The 13,902-nt window shown below is 41.9% G+C and overlaps 1 protein-coding gene across 1 annotated transcript in view; it reads left to right on the top strand.

The window, feature by feature from the left end:
- The window catches only part of CERS6 (ceramide synthase 6), a 513,016-nt gene that overhangs the window by 474,392 nt on the left and 24,722 nt on the right, over window positions 1-13,902 (top strand). The gene's annotated exons all lie outside the window — the stretch shown is intronic.

The following is a 13,902-nucleotide window of genomic DNA, read 5'->3' as shown; positions in this document are numbered from 1 at the left end:
CAATATTTCTGTCAGACGATACTTTTATTACAAGTTTCTGATACATATCCTCCAATATTGTTAACAATTAGTAGAAAACCTCTCTACTAACAAATTCTGAATTGCTGATCAGAAATATGTTTGTTCAGACATTGGAAATCATTGTGAAAGTGACATCCAGATACTAGAGAAATACATTTGAGAAAGAATGTTGGCGCCAAAGAATAACAGAAAATGGAGGCAGTTTACATTGTGTGTTTCCACTACGGTCATTCAAATTGCATTTACCATGATCAGCCTTAACAGAATTAGTGATTACTAGTGCAATATGATATTTTATGCCAAAGGAATAAAAATAAATGTGGTCCAGTAACAGTATTGTAGGAGCAGCTGCACTGATTAAAAGGATACTCACACAAATATTACTACATTGCAAAGGTCGAATCAGGTTTATTAACAGAATAAACTTGATTTGATTATGAGAATTTGACAAGGGAAAAACAGTGTTTACTTCCTCACAGATTGCATGTTACATTTACATATGGAAACAACTTTCCAAATAGTCAGGGGGCACTTTATTGTGAGTTTATCTTGTAGCACATATTCAACACCCTTCATCCATGGTTTTGATAATTAACTTTTTTTTTAAAACAAACACCCATGAAAATGTTTTGGTATCAGCCTTAAATGCAGATGATCAGAGTGCAATATTATATTTATTACCGTTGTTGAGTGAGGCGAAGGCAAGCATGAGCCTCTTGAAGCATTGCCACTTGTGATTCTCGGTCCCTCCACCTAATCAACAATGGTAATACATTGCGTACTCATCTGCATATATACAATTTCTAGTCTGACAAGAGCTTTTTTTACAATGTCCCATTACTATATATAAAACTAGCAAATGCAAACAATTTACTTTACATACTCAAAACTGATTATTGATTTTTTTCTCTGTATGGACACCTAGGAAATTACTTTCCTTAGCATAATCAATTTTTGCTGATTGCTATACTTTCTCAAATAAATGGCAGAAATGCATGTATTCTACTAGTTAGGTCTTCTCTCAAATGGCTGACCACCTCTTTACCATTAGTGCCAAAGTCATAAAATCACCACAACCTAATATGTTAAGAAGAATAAGGATAATAAGAAGATTTGCATTAAGCTCAACTTTAACACAAATAAGCATTACACTGTCACAATTTAAATAGAAAAGGAAAAATTAAATATATAATCAAACAACTGTGGTACAGAGCACAGCATCAAGTGGGTTTTAAACTGACCCTGTTGTCAGTTAGATTTAATCATAAATACAACAGCAACGAAAAAGACAATGGACAAGATGATGCCGTCCAAATACAAGTATGGAAAAGTAGAAACTCTTGATGATGTTATAGCGTAGATGCAGAAAGCCAGCCAGGCTGTCTGCATCTATGCTACAACTTCGTGTCAAAAATATCAAGTTTCTACATTTCCATACTTGTATTTGGACTGTATCATCTTGTCGATTGTGTTTTTCCTTGGCGTTGTATTAACAATTAAATCTAACTGACAACAGGGTGAGCTTGAAAACCAACTTGATGCTGTGCTCTGTACCATAGTTTTTCGATTTCAAGTGTATAAGGAAAATTATTTTTCACATACAGGGCAGCACTGGATAGGTGGCCAGTGTTTACATTGAGCACGCTTATACATTAAGAATCAAATGTATTGCAGACATTGCGGAGGTGCTGACCTTCTCTTTATTACCACAACCCCTTGGTCCTAGTGTGAGATTAAATATACAATTCTACATTTTTAAATAAAGTTTCATTTACTAAAAAAATAAATTGCCAGAAATGTACAAATACGTTTTTCTCTTATTCAAATTCATCAAATGCCTCTCCAGTTGATAATAGGGTATTCCTCTTTGCTTACAAAGTGCAAAGTGTAGAGCATACAAATATAATATTCTCTGAGGTGTCATTTTCAGAAAAACATCAACCGCATTATCGGTGGTCTCTGATTTTCCTTGCTGTATGTAGTTGTTGGACCTGTCAGCATTAAGGTAGTCTTCCCACAAATGTTTTGCCATCACTCCTCTATTTTTTCTCATCTCATTTTTGTTGTCCTTAGGACTCGGTGCACTTTACCAATGCTAAACAATGCTCAAGTGTGTGTGTTCTCACCTTTAAACATGGTGAAGTTGGCTTACACCCAACTGGCATGTTTAATTTACTTTTAAATCCCTAGTAAAGTGGTACTACAGGTACCCAGGGCCTGTAAATTAAATGCTTCCAGTGGACGTGCAAAACTGATAGTGGCACCCACTTAAGTAACCTTTTAAAACATGTCCCAGGCCTGCCATTGCAGCCTGTATGTGCAGTTTTAAACGGCCATTTGGACCTGGCAAAATATACCTTTTGCCAGGCCTAAACCTTCCTTTTTAGTACGTAGGAGTCACCTGTTGGGTAGGTCCTAAACAGTCCATACTGCAGGGTGCAGTGTATCTTTTTTTCCCTATTGGAAGGCCTACCTCTTCCATAGGATACCATTTTGTTACCTTATTACATTTAATAATTGATAACATTTGATTGGGAGCAGATATAAAAGTTATGTGTGGATTCTGAGGAATTATAATTTAAAACTCTCCAATGATAGTCACATTTTAAGTGATAAATATGAAAATGCCACTTTTTAAAAAGTTTGCATTTTCTTGTCCGAGATATTTGGTGCCTGTAGGCTGTTCCTGGGTCACATGACAAGGCTTAGTCGGCAGAGGCCTTTTTTTATTACTCTCAGACAACATCACAATAGATAGTTGAGGTGTTGGCAGGATGGGTCAACTCTGTCAAGATGGGAGGTGGAGCTGTCACCTACCACCCTTGAACTTCAAATGCACTGGCCAAGCTCACACACAAAGGACTTAATACTAATCCTATTGTTCCCCCAGAAAGATTGGGACCAGGGCAAGGAGTCAGGAAATTCAAGATACCGCTGCAGGGGGTAAGAAGGGGTGACTCCAGAAGCTTCTCCCATTTCAAAGTGGCCACCAGGTATTAAAAAATGGAACTCTCAGACCCACTCTTGACGAGTGGATACTACAGAAGAAGGACATCCTGCAGCCCTGCTGCTTGAGGCCTGCACTGCTTTCTGTGAAGAAAGACTAGACTTACACCTTCATCCCAAGGTGAAGTGACTCTAAGGGTCGGCTGACTGACCTCCTGTTCTAAGTTACAGGGACACCACAAGCTCCATAGGCCTCTCTGCAACAGGCAAGCTGACCTGCTGCAACTGGACTTGCCTGATCCTGCAACGTGGCCTGCCTGATCCTGCAATATTACCTGCCTGACCCTACTGGTGTCTTCTGGAGCGAGTTTCTGGTTCCAAAGAGATGCCTCCCAATTCCTGGATGCTTTTTGTTGCATCAGCTGAGCTTCTAGAAGAAAAGGAGGAATCCTGAAGTTTTGGGATCCTTGGAACTGCAACCAGGCCCATTTGCGCCAAGATCTTGCGACCCGTACTGACCACCAATGTGAAGCTCCGGTGAACCCAACACTTCACACTAATGCAACCACCAATGAAAACTGCCATTTCGAGATCTGCACTACAGGATCAACAGCACTCAGTGACCACCATTGTGAATCTCCAGCAACGACCATCCACAACGCCCAACAGGATCTTCCTGCTAAAGCCACAACTGTCTGTGACGCTCTCCCTGCTCCTCGCAGCCTCCTCCACCGGAAACGGAACTCTTTGCTCTGGTCTTTAGAAGGTAATTTTTTCAGGAGGACTGAATGGGTCCCAGTATCCTGACAGAGTTCCATCGCTATCGGCCTGAAGTTTTAGCTTTCACCCAGTGTTGCATGATCATATAACCGCGTGTGGCGGTTTGTGGTTTTAGGAACTAAACTTACCTAATATCTTTATAATTGCATATCTAAGGTTCTACTGATTGGATTTTTGTCATTTTGGTGTCAAATTATTTACGAAACTCTACTCTATTTTTCTGAATTGGTATGGGATTTGTCTTGTGTTTTAACTTTGTTACTTTTAAGCGTTGTTTAAATACTTTACTCATTGCCACTACCTTTACCCTGACTGTTTTTTGTGCCAAGTTATCATAAGGTTAGTGACATGGATAATTTAGTGACTTTTTCACCTCACCCAACAACCTACCTTCTTCCTGCAGTGGTAAACAAAAATGGCAATTGACCTAATCAAAATATGAAGAGTGCATGCATATTCTCAAAGGAGACAGAACATGAAGGATACGCCCAATACACACCACAGCACCATTGGAAAAGATAATTCCAGGATTACAACTTTTCTTCAGTGTATTTTGGAATTTACTCCTTCTATTTGATTCACTTATAACAAATGATGTGAGAGCTAACCTCACAATCCATTTATGATCAGAAAATAAAGAATACATTTGGTCACGTTTTTTAGTAGACAACGTTTACTGACTCTTTTAGTAACTAGTTAAATAAACAGCTCAGCTCATCTCTGTTGCTGACTATGTACCCTACATTATAAGCGTTGCAGATTCCAGTAAAGTTTTCTTAGCTCTTATCAATACAATTTTAATCTCACTGCTTGAATGGGAATTGGTTTGCATAGTTTAAAAGTTCTTTCCGTGCATATCGTTCAATCTTATCAGGTGCTAAACACACATCAAACCAACAAACAGAAGCTGCAAATTACATTGGCACAGTGAACGTACTACGTCGGATAATGTATACCCACCTAATATTTATTAAAGCTCTTTAGAGATCCTAGCACATTGGAGGATATTGACAACAAAATGCCGGAGCGGGGTGTTATGCCAAAATTGGTACATTTCTAAAATGCAGGGATGCTCTGTATTTATTAACATACGGTGCACCACTGTGTTTCCCCTATCGCTGGTGCTAATAAAGCTGCCTAGTGTCAGCACAGGCACTCTTGCACCATTTTGCAGAGTGCAGCACACATGGAAAGAGCAAAAAATGACCAGTCTAAGACCAGGTATTTCCTTGTCTTTGGTTTTTAGCACAGCCCAAGACTTGTAAATATGGGGCAGCATTAACCCCTTGAGTGCCCCGCCCTTTCCCCCTCCTGTGCCGGCCCTTTCATTAGCGGGCGGGGTCCATGACGAGATAGTCTCGTCATGGGCACAGCGCAACCGCGCTCCATGACGAGACTATCTCGTCATGGGCACAGAAGGGGTTAAAAAGCAATGGGTGCTGCAGCGGAACGTCCACTGCAACACCCATTGCACACCCCTTTCATGCTAAGTGAAGCGTGAAAGAAGCCTTACCTACAAGATGGCGTTAATACATGTTAGGTGGCTTAACGCCACTTTGTAACTAACAAGAAGGGGATATCACCACCAGAACATCGCTAAAAGTGACATTCTAGTGAAGATATCCCCTTGTACATATGCCCCATTGGTTTTTAAAAATATTTTTTCTAGTCTCTCTTAATACAATATTATCTAACTGCAGCCTGAGGTAACTATATTCATTTACAACTTCCAGTTTTTCTTTATTATATCTTCATGAGTTGTCAAAGACTATGGATTTCATTTTGTTAATGCTCACAACTAACACTCAGACCTTTTATGCTTTATAAGCTCCTATGTTGTACTGCTTGCCAGCTATAGCATGTGCTATTAGGATAATTTCATTTGTTTTGTTAAGCGCTAGTATTGGAGCTAGTCTCATTCTTTGGGAAATGTGATGTATAGATTCAGCAATTATCATTTCTCTGAGCTCAGGGCACACCCTCTTACAGAGCTCTACCTTGCTCATTGTTAAAGCTTGTAGAAACCCGAACTGGAGAATAGCCTTAGAGCCCGGCTATATAGCCTGAGGAGAACCTCTGGACTCTCATGATATGGGGGGGGGGGGGGGCTGGGAATGAGTCAGCGGGAGTTGCCCATTGCACCCTAGGTAATTTCAAAGACTCCATTAAGCTCCCTCAAAGTCCTACAATGAGTCTGCTTCCTCAGTAGGTGCAATGTGTGAAGCTACAAACAGAAGGGAGAATGGGTGAATCTTGAGAAATAAAAGCAGGCTAAGGTCCACGTACAGAGTGGTTGGAAGCTCAATTAAATGTTTACCTTTCCTGGGGCACTGAAAGAGATGGGAATTGAAGCCCTAAAACCATAGACAAGGAGATATAAAAGTGACTGGTGCATGTCTAAGTTCAGACCCATTATCATAGAGTAGGATTTCACTAGTTATGTAGTTTAGGAACTCCAGAGCTCATCTGTGGCTCTGAAGTTTGGCTAACTCTGTCATTATTACAGAATTGCAGAATGAGTATGCAACCTTGCTTCACTCCACGTTGGACTTTCTTATTCCTGTTCTTAAGGACTTGAGTTGTGACCCATGTATTGAAATTTAGTACTTTGCATTACCGAAGCAGAGATTCTGAGTGGTGCCTGTTTACTTAACAGGATACACCGATCAGTAGTAATTAAGGGCACTTTTTAATCCTCAGTAATACTTTGTAGTGTCAGTTATCTCTTTACAGTGACAGATTTAGCTATTCCCATGAGTACAGAGAAAATATGTAGCGTAGAAAGACTAGGTTAAAAGCCAGCCTGAGTGAATAGAACAGTTAGATTATTAATAATCAACTATTAGACTGAAGGCAATAATTCTGAGGCCACTATATAATACCATCAGACATTTGGTCCTGTTTCTCTGCTCCCAGGGAATGTAGTAATTGCAGAAGAGGGCACTGCTGTATGTCTGCCCTCTTCTGAATTCATGATGGCGTGGAAACAAACAGCAAGAGCATTTTTGCTCAGTTGCATGGGAACCTCCTCCCGTGAAAATTATGGAATCCATTTATCCTTGCAAATGTTAAATAATATTGTATCGTGCTCAAGGGTTCAGAGTCCATGGAGGACACACTGTTGGAATAGGGACAGAGAGAGTGCCAGTGGCCCTACCAGGACTCTATCCCATATGTGTGGTGATTCATGGACAGCATCCGGAGGGAGTAGAGAAGTTTTCTAGATGGCCCTTACTAGTTTGACCCTGCATCCCAGCACTTGCGAATGGGGGACTTGCATAGAAATATGGATCAGCACCACCACTATGTGCCTCTCTGCTGGCCCCACAATCATATCCAGTTTTATTGTACTCAGTAGACCATATACTATGCAAACAGAGGGTATGGGCATTGTCTATCATGGCCACACCGTCTGCATCTGTCTCAAGGTTTTCTGCCTGCCTTTCCTCTTTGTTTTGACCTCCACAATAGATTGAGTCCAGTATTGTGCTGCCTCAGTTTTTGTGTCCACACTGATAACATTAGTGAGGCATTTTCATCCCTTCTACTGTGTAACTAGACACTTTAACTTTCTTAGAAGTGCACGCACATGTATTTATTGTGTGTGATTTCATTCTGCCTCCTGCAATTTTGAAAAAACGCGCTGGAGAAATGTGTACCATACTTTACCTAAGTGACTCAGCTTGCATCCATGGTGTGACACCGAGTACAAAGGGAACAAAGTGACCAATCAGACTAAACCTAGCCTTTAAACTGAATTGCATCTTTGATATAATTTCAAGTTAATGACCGCTATCAGATAGTTTTTGGGGATATCAATATAGGTATATGAAATTCTAACATTCCAGTTGTCTCTGGTGATAACATTGAGAAGATAAAAAAGTGTTATCTTCGATATATTATGGCCAATGTACTATCAGTGTCTGTATGTGTCATCTATATATTGAGTCAGGCTTCCTTAATACACTTAGCCTGACTATCACAAGAATATGGACCATGAAATGATGGCCATGGTGATGGACAATGAAAAAAAATCCATGGTGTGAGTACGTTTCTCAGCGGGGTACTGGAGAAGACGTCTGGCAACAGCCTGTCCAATGTCGATCAGGTAGGTGGCCTGCCCAACAAGGAAGAAGCAGGCATGTGAAGTCAGAAGTCTTCATGGAACTTTGAGAAAGTAGGGAATTTTTTATGAGAGCAGGTGCAAACTAAATCTCTGGAGGTCTGGATGCTGCATTCATGTAAAAGTTGGAGAAGGCTGCCTGAAAAATGAATCAGCTGACAGATTCCACCTTGTAGCAGCTCTTGCAGAATAGGAATGCCTGGATCCTGGCCAATAATCTTTTTTCACTGTCCAAGATACTGCCTAACTGAAACCTGCCAACCGCATATTGGAAAAGAATGTTGCTTGAATTATCCCGAGAAATATTGAAGTTCCTTGCATGCTGTTTCGGCCTTCTTTGGTTTGTTGCTTGAAGGCTCAGATGTCTAAAACTTTGAGTGAATTATCTGTTCATTCTTGAGCCTGGTGGTTGAAGGAATCACAAAGGCCTTCTAAAAGGTCATAGAAACTGAAAGATGGATGTTAATATCATTGCTCCTACGTGGTAGAGGAGGTGTTGAATATTTGCACATGGTGGTTTTTCACTGTGGGACTCCCACACCAGTTGTTTGAGAGCTCATCCACAGCTTGTTACGACTGTAAGGATTGTGGTTTCTTTGACTCTCGCATTCCCTCTGGTGCATGAGTCTAACGACAGCTAAGTATAATTAGCAGTTAAGACATAAGGGGCCAGTTGTAAAAACTTACTGGTCACAAAAAGTGGTTGCAAATTGCACACAAATGTTTTGTAACTGATACTAATGTACTACTAGGTTGTCTCATAAAACAAGTAATTGCAGGGGGGGTCACAGAGCGACCAGTCTAATTAATATTCATGAGGCAGGTCGCAATTTGCAACCCACTGTGACGGTTGCAGTGACAGAGAAGGAGGCCTGCACGGAACAGTAGACCACTGTCCCTGTCATTGCATTTCAAAATGATTTTCTTTTATATAAAACCGCCATATTTCCGTGACGGGGAATGGAACTGCATAAAAAAATAGTGAGAGTTGGACATCCTCCCCGGTATCAACCCCCTTGTCCCTGGGCCCCCCAGAGTTCCCACTCTGATTAATAAAGGAGAAGCATTCCAAGGGAACCTCTTCCTGTCTGCACATCATTTATGACCCCAAACTCTTCTATTCTTCCTGGACCACAGCAAAAATGAATATTAAGGTGATTCATGGTCACAGAACGCCCAAGAATGTTCACTTATTACATTTTAAGTTTATTGTTTAAGTTTACGTAAAAAATGTGTACAATATTGATTTACACAAATAAGATCCACACCTGATAAATACTTAGTCAAAATAGCATTGAAAAGGTTAAAAACAAGTGCAATGCATGTTAGAAAGGTACAGGTATGTTCTTGAATACATTAAAAGGAAACATTACAATATATATTAATACTAGTTTATCAGGCGGGACATCTCAATTGGACTGTCAATTTTTCTCCCTAAGCTTAAGAGCCATCTTGCCCCTGCTGTGCCCAGATTGATGAGGACTTTCTACACCAGATGTGGGTATCCCACGTTTGGACTTTTATTGGTCTACTGTGCTTAAATCCCTGGCCAACACCACTGCTTGGTCCATGCCCAGAGATATAGAACAGTGTTCGTTTTGTCAAATCCCTGTGAGGAAAAAAAGGAAACTGAGCAGACAGTTCCTCATACTGGAGTTCACACTGGCCAAGTGCAGAATTACTATTTGGTTGCTGTCCCTGACATTTCTGCAGATTGTGGAGTGGTTGAGAAATGTAGCTGAAAGGGAAAATAAAGAGGAATGTCATGCAAAAAAACTTGTAAGGACTATAAACTAGCTGACAACATGCAAGCCTAGGCGGCGACGCTCTTCGAACTGTTAGACCCCCCAGATGCCTTGCCTCCCTGAGCCAAAGTGAGAAATAGGGTGGGGAAATGAAGATAGATCAATTGAGGTGGAACCAGAGTCAACCCTAACAGTGGGGAATGCTATGGAGAATACATCTTTACTCTACCCTCAATACTATGCATGTTACAATGTGTACTGTTGGATATACATTAGAGAATGGGAATGAGACCATGGGGGTGAGAGGAAGGGTCTCGAGTGTTCTTGTAATGTGGCACGATAACCTGTAAAACTCTAGCAGTATGTCATTACTATTTTTGATTACTGTACAGATGCCAATAATTAGCATTTGCAATGCAATAGGTCTCACATTTGCTAAAGTTAGAGCTATTGGCATTGTAAATGTCCACGGTAGCGATCAAGATTCCACTGACTAAGCGTGTAAATGTTGTGAAAAATAAGAAGAAATGGACACGCTTACAAAACAGGAACTTGTGATTAAAGGTAATTCAACTTAAACTTGTAGATCGGCGAACACAAGTAAAAGCACTGCTAAAATGCATCACACAGCAACTGTAACTATTTTGAAAGATCTTGAAACTGCCGCACAGTATGAGATCAGGAAAGTATGTTACTAAGTTGAAACGATCACAGCGAGACAGTAGGCAAGTTTCTGAACATAGACATTTCAAGCTGCCCTGTATCCAATTCAAGGCAACCATTTTTGCTTCCACACATATGTAGCTTAGTATGTAAAACAATGAGAAAAAGTTAGAAAATGAAGAACATGTTAAGACTGATCAAAGAGCCAAAACTTGCTCAGCATGGAAACAGTCCAAACCCAAAATGAAACCCCTCAGAATGTATACAGAATAGGTAGAAACAGAAAACACTGTGGACAACTAATAAGCCTGCTCCAGGTGTCTTTTTAGGAATTAAAAATGGTATGAATAAGGAGATTAAGAAAACGAAAAGCAAATGGGAATCTACCACAAAATTTCCCGCACCAAAAGCAAAAGGCTGTAGACAAGACAGGAGGACTGGGCGTAATAGAATACACCCGGGGTGGAGCCACGGTCCTCTAGGAAAGGAGCAGCTGGTTGGAGAGATAAATTAGCCCAGGGAGGGGCAGCCGGACTCCCTGGAGAGCAGCTGGGTTTGCATAGTTTCGGGGTGGCGTTTGCCCAATGAGCTACTGTGGGAACAGTTGCCCGAAGCAAAAGCTATCCTAATGAGCAAAGTGAACCACAATGAGGAGGAGATGCGTGTGTGTGCACGCATGAACAGACTAATTCACCTTATAGAGAAGCGCCTGGTGGAGGTTCGCAGCCAGCTGCCCCTTCCACTATTGCCCCTCCAGCTCCATCACATGGGAGAGGCGCAGTTCCGGAACCTCCTTGCACTGCTCCGACCTGTAGGTTCAAGAAAGACAAGTAAAGATAGAGACAAAGTAGATGGTCTCGTGGAGGAGGCAGGAGTTTAGGTCTGGTTGGTCGGGGGAAAACAGACATAAGGGTGACAGAGTGAGATTAAACTGCAATGTTGTGGGTGGGGGATTGAGATAATGTCGGGCTCCAAGGTTAAAGTGAAAGCGGGCGCCCGTATTGTTATTGAAAGTGGGCACTCGGGTTAAAGTAAAAGCGGTCGCCCGTGTTATTGAAAGCTGGCACCCGTGTTACAGTGAAAGCGGGTGCCCGCAAAAAGTGAAAGTGGGCGCACATGACATTGAAAGCAAGCGCCCATGTGATTGAAAGCGGGCACCCATGTGATTGATAGTGGGCGCCCGTGTGATTGATAGCGGGCGCCCGTGTTAAGGAGAAAGCAGGCCCCCATGTTGTTAATTTAAAAACACATAATATAAGATAACGGGCGGCCGTGATGATTAAAAAACACAAACTGTTCCAGCTGAAGCAGCGCATGTCCTACCTACAGTAACAGAAACTCAATAAAGGAAATAGTGCTTACAGACTAAATAGCATGTACCATGTAACAACCGAAGTAAAAGGGCCAGTCGCCATTGGAGGTTACAAATGAAGACAAGGAGGAACTAAGGAAGGACTAACAAGCCTATTTACGAATCAAAAGCCAACATTTACAAAGGACAATGACACAAGCAAATGACAAATATGGGGAGATAAGAGGGGGCTTCAAGTGCATACTCCAATACTGCATGCCTCACAGAGAAGTGCAGCGCATGCGCGCTGCCTCTAGGCTCGACCTAAAAACCTTTTCAAAATAAAAAAGCTTTAGGGCCAGACTCAAAAATATTACAATATTACCCAATAATTTTGGTATACTGCCCTTAAAACAAAATTTACCGCCTTTGACATTGTTCTTATGCGCTCATTTTTAAACATGGGCTTTAGGTATTTTTTCTGAGCATCAAGTAGTGCAGGGCACAAGCACATTATGTTTTTCATGGACTCCTTGGCTAACTTACCAATCTTGGACATACGTAATGTAATCGTTTTATATGCAGACACCAGCAAAATCCTTAAAGGGGAGATTAAAAAGCTTCAAAAGGAAAAATGCAATAGTCGCCTGAAGACACTTAATAAAATCGAGATAAGATTGCCTTGAGGGTGTAAACGTTTTGATGAAGTGCTTATTATGCTTCTATATTGCTGCAGTCTCTGTATCCCTGAGTAGACTTGACGCTTGGACTCCCTTTTTCACCATTAAATGAGTCATTCTAGACATCCTTGCTAGTGTTGCCATGGGCGAAGATTATAATGTACCAGCAACTTTATGAATGAACTTTCTGAGAAAAATATTTTCCCACTAGGTGCGGCTAAAGATTCATTAATAAGTGCTCTTAAAGCTCTCATTCCTTCCTATTTAGAAGGTATATAGTAATTGATTTGTTTAATATTAGCCATAGCGAGCAAAGGAGTAAATCCTAATTGTTAGATTTGGGGGTCTCTAGTTGGCAGAGGTAGGTACCTTTGACAAATAGGGACCCTTGCGTCTAGTCAGGGTAAGGGGGTACACTCCTAAAATAACCCCTGCTCACCCCCTTGGTAGCTTGGCACGAGCAGACAGGCTTATCTCAGAGGGAGTGTGTAAAGCATTTGTGAACATATACAGTAACTCAGTGACAACACTACAGATGGACACCACACAGCTTGTATATAAAAAATAAGAATTCTTTATATAGACTTATCTGATGCGACGTCGATCCTCTTCTCCGGCGATGCGAGGTGCTTCGGCAACGATGCGAGCTGCGACAGGCCCTATGACACGCTTCCCGATGATGTGGCAGCATCTGATGCGACGTCGATCCTCTTCTCCGGCGATGCGAGGCTCTTCGGGGACCCTGCGATGACTCAACGGTTCTTCTGGGCCGCGACAGGCCCTGCGACACGCTTCCCGGGGATGCGGCAACGTCTGCTGCAATGTCGATCCACTTCTCTGGCGATGCGAGGCACTTTCTCGTTGTGAAGAGACAGCTGCAGTGCGGCAACATGCTTCTTGCTCGTGAGTCGCGCTTCCAGCTCCTTGCGACACGCAGTCTCTCAGAAAGCCTCGCAAAACAGCAGGCACTTTCAAAGAACTCTTGGGGAGCTGGTTGGTGAAGGCTGTTATCCCTGAGACTTCAGCAGGAGGCAAGTTCTTTTCTGAAGCCCTTGGAGATCCTTCACAAGTTGAATAAAGTACACAAAGTTAGTTTCTTTCTCCTCTCGTTGGCAGTCAGGCAACCACTGCAGGCCAATCCCTCAAGCTTAGGGATAGTCTCTCCTGAGTCTCTCTGGTTCCTCTCCTCAGCAAAGGTTTCTTCTTGTTTCCCAAAGTGATCTAAAGTTCTTTGGTTTGGGTCCCAATATTTATACTCAGTTTCTCTGTGTTCTCTTCCTAGTCCAAACCAGTTCTGGTCAGTCCTGGAGCACTCTGTTTACATGACTCCTTCTTTCCTTTCACAGTGCAGGGCAGGGGCATCAGACACACCACAGGAAAAAGAGCCAGCATTGTGGAGGGAAGGCACAGCCCTATTCAGGTCCCAGGTGCAACTCCTCCCACCCATCTGCATGCAGATCTCTCTATTCAGTGCTGTGCTGACTCAACCTGTCTCCTGGAATCCCCTGCCCCTGTCACTCAAACTCCAGACAAGGAATACACAACCTAGCAGAGGCAGGCTTGGATGGTTAGACAAGAAAATACCTACTTTCTAAAAGTGGTATTTTCAAACACAGAATGTTAGAACCAACTTCACTAAAAGATGCATTTTAT

This window comes from Triturus cristatus, chromosome 3_1, assembly GCF_964204655.1.
Source record: "Triturus cristatus chromosome 3_1, aTriCri1.1, whole genome shotgun sequence".
NCBI classification, from domain to species: Eukaryota; Metazoa; Chordata; class Amphibia; order Caudata; family Salamandridae; genus Triturus; species Triturus cristatus.
This window is presented reverse-complemented; position numbering and strand designations above follow the sequence as displayed.